The sequence below is a fragment of the Lutzomyia longipalpis genome, chromosome 1, assembly GCF_024334085.1.
Source record: "Lutzomyia longipalpis isolate SR_M1_2022 chromosome 1, ASM2433408v1".
In the NCBI taxonomy this organism is placed as follows: Eukaryota; Metazoa; Arthropoda; class Insecta; order Diptera; family Psychodidae; genus Lutzomyia; species Lutzomyia longipalpis.
Genome location: NC_074707.1, coordinates 26,373,459 through 26,380,508, shown reverse-complemented (window position 1 = coordinate 26,380,508; position 7,050 = coordinate 26,373,459). Strand labels below are relative to the sequence as shown.

General features: G+C 33.4%; 1 protein-coding gene across 1 annotated transcript in view; it reads right to left on the bottom strand.

Annotated features, from left to right (window-relative positions):
• Positions 1–7,050, bottom strand: part of LOC129797536 (REST corepressor) — a 303,631-nt gene that overhangs the window by 167,418 nt on the left and 129,163 nt on the right. The window lies entirely within an intron of this gene.

The following is a 7,050-nucleotide window of genomic DNA, read 5'->3' as shown; positions in this document are numbered from 1 at the left end:
ATAGAAGGCGTTTCAACTGTCTCCTGAGCAGCTTTCTCCACCTTATTGGGTTCACCACCTTCCTCAACTTGCTGCTTCTGTTGCTCCGGCTTCTGCTCTTGACCTTCCCTTTTCACCTTACTGTCGGATTGAGATTCACGTACGGCATTACGCATCACCCTAAAATAGAAAAAAAAATCAAAATTTGAAATTACAAAATTAATTATTTGAATAATAATAATTCAATGAAAAGTCTAAAGTCCTAAATATTTAGTACCAAACTTATCTCACTCTCTATTCAAGAATTCTTTAGAATTTTTTTCTCAACAAATTAACTCAAGAATTCTTTTCTTTCACTTTGAAGATACCTACTCAAAAGTTCTTACAAATAAATTTCTCAAAAAAAAAAAATCTTTCACAGAAACTTACGTGAAATCCTCGAAGTTTATCTGCTCTGGAAGCGTCTCTTGTTTGTCTTTCGGGACACTGACCTAATTGGCTGCTTCTCCGGATCAAAATGACAATCAAGGATATCCGTTAACTCCTTCTCATCATCCTCCTTGAGTTTCCGCTGCCCTGCAATGGCATCTTTAATACCATCGCGTTGCTCCTTCATCTAGATGTCCTGCAACTTTGTCATGCCGAAATTCTGTTCCGCAAGGTCACATCAAATGTTGACATCCCTCACACGATGGTATAGAAAATTGTCTTCCTGGAGGTTCTCTTCAATTGTCGTTGCCATTCTCATGATAACACAGTGAAAGACACCTGTTTGCACCTTCACCGTTGTTGCTTCCTTCACAACTGGCATCAGTGGTCGATTCTGGCTTCTTCTCTTATCAGTTTATCTTCCATCACACAATCATCTTATTATATACAAGATAATAGAAGAAAAACATACTTACATTGCCAATTTCCACAAAAAATTGTGAATTTTTTTTTGTTTTAATATTTTACGGCCGCGCACATCATATCCATAGGGCCTTCACAGCATCAGAATTTCACCTTTTTTGCACTTTTTTTCACAAACACTAGCGCCGTGCCGAAATTTTGCGGAGACACCAATTTTGCACATAATTTTTATTTTTTCAAATTTTCTTTCAGAAAAAGGAGAAAAACTACATAAATGCATCAAAAAGTCTTATATAAAGGTCAAGAAAATAGAATTTCATCTCTAAAACATAAATTTTTGTATAAAATTGATAAAATCCATAAAACATACTTATTAACATGTCTTATGACACGTTATACGTAAGTCATATGAGATATCTCTAACCTCCGATTGCAAAAATAACAAATTATGTGTATAATAAATTATATACAAACACAAAGATTAAAAACTTAAATATTTATAAAAATTGTAATAAAAATGTAGACTCACCACTAATTGCATGTATCACGTCTTTCACTAATTCACTTATTTTAATAGTTTTTTATGTTTTTAAAGTCTTTTTCACAATTTTTGAGGAATTTTTACTCGCGAGAGCTCTTTAGAAGAATCGATTCGTTTCAAAGGTGAAAAAACAATGTTCAATATTTCATGGGTCACTTATAATTTTAGTTTCAAATTTTCTTTTAATATTTCACGAACAAAAATTAATTATAAAATAAAACACCACAAAATCATTTTAAATATAACCACCCTGTCTTTCAATGGGAGGGTTGGTATATATTTATGGCGCCCAACATAATCGAACTAACTGCTTATGAAGAAGAAATTAAAATACAAAAATAAAGTTGCAGTATAATATGGCAGAGGAATCTAGAAAGGAAAGAGTTAACAAAATTAAACTCTTGGAAAAGACATTGAGTTCCACACGAGCCAAAACTTGGGCGGAAATACACACCTGAAGAATGAGAAAAGGGACAACAAGGTCCACCATCTCAAGGGTATTCGGTTGGATCTGGAAGGAGGGAACACAGTCAACATCTGGTTCCAAGAACCACAGTGAAACTTCAGGACGATTCCCGATAATTTCCCGGAAAATCTTTATAAAGAAAAGAATTTTCACCGAAAAATCAGACAAAGCTGATCTTCCCGCGGGGGGGGGGGGGGGTTACTAAAGAACCATAATAAAGTCGCAATGGACGCGAGAGGTCTCGTGCTATACAAAGAAAAGCTTACCAAGGATATCAGTAACTACCATTAAGCAGATGGAATTTAAAGAGAATGCAAAACTCTTCCTATCAGATACCCTTGCAAAAATAAATTAAAGCGATAGTACCTGAACGATCAATTACATAAAAGGCAAGATCAAGAATCAGGAAGATATTGAGGAAAAAAAAAAGAAAATAGATTGTGATTTGAAATAAATTAAAATTTAATAAGAAAGAAAATGAACGTAAATTGGCAGCGCTTAAAAGGCTTAAAGGGTAGATAAGGTGTGAGTGAAGGGGCTGAATTAAACCACACATACGAGCACAAAATGTCAGAAAATATCACCAATAATTAAGGAAAAAATTATAATAAAAAAAAAGAAAGAAAATTGTAAAATATTATTAATTTCTGATGCATTTCCCAGGGAAAAGGCCTGTCGATAACATTCATTTTGACCTTTTCATTCATCCTGGTTATGCAAGAAAAACTAGAGGTTTTGGGGGGAAAACATTTGCCACAGAATGCTTTCCATTCGTCCCCAAAAAGGCTCTTAGTAATTTTTAAATTTTATTAAATTGTTCCGCACTTTCGCGGCTAGAGATTATAGGGGAAAAACTGTCGCTAAATGTTTCCCGTTCATCCCTAGAAAGGCTCTAAATTCAGCAAAAATTTAATTTAGAAGAATTCCGCAAAATTATAAAGATTCGGAATAAAATACAAAACCCATCTCTCTTCTAATAAAAAAAAGAAAACGCGGAAAAGAAAAAAAAATCTTTCAAAGTGCAAATAAAAGATTTGAAAAAAAAATGAAAGTAGCAAAAGCTATTATAAAAAATTAACGGTGAAGAAAAAAAATACTCTGCGAATTCCCGTAATTGACAAAAATTGAGCCAAATAATTTCTGGGAATCGCAGATTTTTCACTGAGGAATGAATAATTATTCCCGCAAATGAATCACAGGGTAGTTCAGAAAAATAATTTTCTACTAACCAACACAAATTCAGGGGGTTAAAGAGTTAATCTCTAAAACATAATTTTTTGCATAAAATTGATAAAATCCAGAAAACATACGTAAGACATGACATACAAAAGTCTTATGACACGTTATATGTAGGCATATAAGATATCTCTAACCTCCGATTGCAAAAATTAGCATTTTTTCGTAAGAAAATAGAAGAAAGAAGGCTCCTCTATAGCCATATCAATATTTTCATCCTGACTGGGCAAGATTGTTTGAGATGATAAATATCTGCAAAAAGTTTTAAAATTAATCATTTTATACCTAAGTTTTGTTTCAAAGGATTAAAAAAAAGGGTTGCAAAAAAGCTTTTAAAATCACTCGTTATAACCATGAGTTGCAGTAGCATATAAAAATTATATTATGACGAGGTAAATTGTCGCTTCGCTCTAATTTTCCCCACCCCGCTTCGCGGGGATTTGTTGCGCTCAGCGCAAATTTTAGTGAAAAAAAATATGATGGTTTACAAGTAGATTAGAGCCACTTATAAATCCCAAAAGAGTCACTTATAAAATCCCAAAAATTCGCAAAAAAATGCATGAACCTTATATGGGGGCTACCTGAAGGGGGCCTTTGGGGGGAAAATGGATACGGCCACTGGAAACCACCTGATATAAGGAACTGTATAGATACGATTACCTTTCTTTATTATATAGGTAGATGTGCATAAAAAACCAACCTGAGCCCCCAAACCCGTGTGAGCAAATTCCATTTAAATCTATAATATGTGATATTAGTCGGGTGGGGGAGGGGGGCTGAATAATACAGTACCCTGAAATATTTTTAATATTAAAAAAAACCTTTATCTGAACCTTCAGCAGGTAGATCCATATTGAGGCCCTCTACCTCCATTTTATCACCATCGGCCCTGCCGTTTCCACAAACAATCATTTCAGGAAATATGCTATATAGATAATTTGCAGTATTTCTGATCATGCTCATTTTATAGTTGATTTTATGTTAATTTTTGGATGGGTTGCATTTAAAATAATAATAATAATTAAAGTTCTTTTAACTTACGTTGTATCGAGGTAGAATTGGAAACATTTCCAGCCCGAAAATCTCCTGTGTGGAGAATATTCTCACCATTTGGTAACTTGAAGACAAACATGGAAGCACCTGGGCAGCTATAAAGAAAAAAAAAATCGTTAATTCGTTCAAGTAACAATCATTAATGGAGATTTATATTATTATCGTAAAATAAGTTAAAAGTAGTTTTAAAAAAAACTGAAATAAGGGAAATCACAAAGATATTAATAATACGTTGAATTGCAGCTAAAGAAATTTTAAGATAGAATTTTGTACAGTAAGGTTTTTTTAGTATCGAATTTTTAGACAAATATTTAGGAACAAACTTATCTCTCTGAAATTCATAAAATTTTTTTATCAATTTTTTTTTAAATATAAAACAAGCTTGAGTGGTATCCTATAGAAGTTGAATTAGTTCTTTCTAAGTCGAAACAAATTAATTTCCTACCCTTCTGAACTCAATCATATTCTTTACGGCGTTTCAACTGTCTCCTGAGCAGCTTTCTCCACCTTATTGGGTTCACCACCTTCCTCAACTTGCTGCTTCTGTTGCTCCGGCTTCTGCTCTTGACCTTCCCTTTTCACCTTACTGTCGGATTGAGATTCACGTACGGCATTACGCATCACCCTAAAATAGAAAAAAAAAATCAAAATTTGAAATTACAAAATTAATTATTTGAATAATAATAATTCAATGAAAAGTCTAAAGTCCTAAATATTTAGTACCAAACTTATCTCACTCTCTATTCAAGAATTCTTTAGAATTTTTTTCTCAACAAATTAACTCAAGAATTCTTTTATTTCACTTTGAAGATACCTACTCAAAAGTTCTTACAAATAAATTTCAAAAATGAAATTTCTCAAAATAGAAAAATCTTTCACAGAAACTTACGTGAAATCCTCGAAGTTTATCTGCTCTGGAAGCGTCTCTTGTTTGTCTTTCGGGACACTGACCTAATTGGCTGCTTCTCCGGATCAAAATGACAATCAAGGATATCCGTTAACTCCTTCTCATCATCCTCCTTGAGTTTCCGCTGCCCTGCAATGGCATCTTTAATACCATCGCGTTGCTCCTTCATCTAGATGTCCTGTAACTTTGTCATGCCGAAGTTCTGTTCCGCAAGGTCACATCAAATGTTGACATCCCTCACACGATGGTATGGAAAATTGTCTTCCTGGAACATCTCTTCAATTGTCGTTGCCATTCTCGTGATAACACAGTGGAAAACAACTGTTCGCACTTTCACCGTTGTTGCTTTCTTCACAACTGGCATCAGTGGTCGATTCTGGCTTCTTCTCTTATCAGTTTATCTTCCATCACACAATCATCGTATTATATACAAGATAATAGAAGAAAAACATACTTACATTGCCAATTTCCACAAAAAATTGTGAATTTTTTTTTGTTTTAATATTTTACGGCCGCGCACATCATATCCATAGGGCCTTCACAGCATCAGCGTTTCACCTTTTTTGCACTTTTTTTCACAAACACTAGCGCCGTGCCGAAATTTTGCGGAGACACCAATTTTGCACATAATTTTTATTTTTTCAAATTTTCTTTCAGAAAAAGGAGAAAAACTACATAAATGCATCAAAAAGTCTTATATAAAGGTCAAGAAAATAGAATTTCATCTCTAAAACATAAATTTTTGTATAAAATTGATAAAATCCATAAAACATACTTATTAACATGTCTTATGACACGTTATACGTAAGTCATATGAGATATCTCTAACCTCCGATTGCAAAAATAACAAATTATGTGTATAATAAATTATATACAAACACAAAGATTAAAAACTTAAATATTTATAAAAATTGTAATAAAAATGTAGACTCACCACTAATTGCATGTATCACGTCTTTCACTAATTCACTTATTTTAATAGTTTTTTATGTTTTTAAAGTCTTTTTCACAATTTTTGAGGAATTTTTACTCGCGAGAGCTCTTTAGAAGAATCGATTCGTTTCAAAGGTGAAAAAACAATGTTCAATATTTCATGGGTCACTTATAATTTTAGTTTCAAATTTTCTTTTAATATTTCACGAACAAAAATTAATTATAAAATAAAACACCACAAAATCATTTTAAATATAACCACCCTGTCTTTCAATGGGAGGGTTGGTATATATTTATGGCGCCCAACATAATCGAACTAACTGCTTATGAAGAAGAAATTAAAATACAAAAATAAAGTTGCAGGATAATATGGCAAAGGAATCTAGAAAGGAAAGAGTTAACAAAATTAAACTCTTGGAAAAGACATTGAGTTCCACACGAGCCAAAACTTGGGCGGAAATACACACCTGAAGAATGAGAAAAGGGACAACAAGGTCCACCATCTCAAGGGTATTCGGTTGGATCTGGAAGGAGGGAACACAGTCAACATCTGGTTCCAAGAACCACAGTGAAACTTCAGGACGATTCCCGATAATTTCCCGGAAAATCTTTATAAAGAAAAGAATTTTCACCGAAAAATCAGACAAAGCTGATCTTCCCGCGGGGGGGGGGGGGGGTTACTAAAGAACCATAATAAAGTCGCAATGGACGCGAGAGGTCTCGTGCTATACAAAGAAAAGCTTACCAAGGATATCAGTAACTACCATTAAGCAGATGGAATTTAAAGAGAATGCAAAACTCTTCCTATCAGATATCCTTGCAAAAATAAATTAAAGCGATAGTACCTGAACGATCAATTACATAAAAGGCAAGATCAAGAATCAGGAAGATATTGAGGAAAAAAAAAAGAAAATAGATTGTGATTTGAAATAAATTAAAATTTAATAAGAAAGAAAATGAACGTAAATTGGCAGCGCTTAAAAGGCTTAAAGGGTAGATAAGGTGTGAGTGAAGGGGCTGAATTAAACCACACATACGAGCACAAAATGTCAGAAAATATCACCAATAATTAAGGAAAAAATT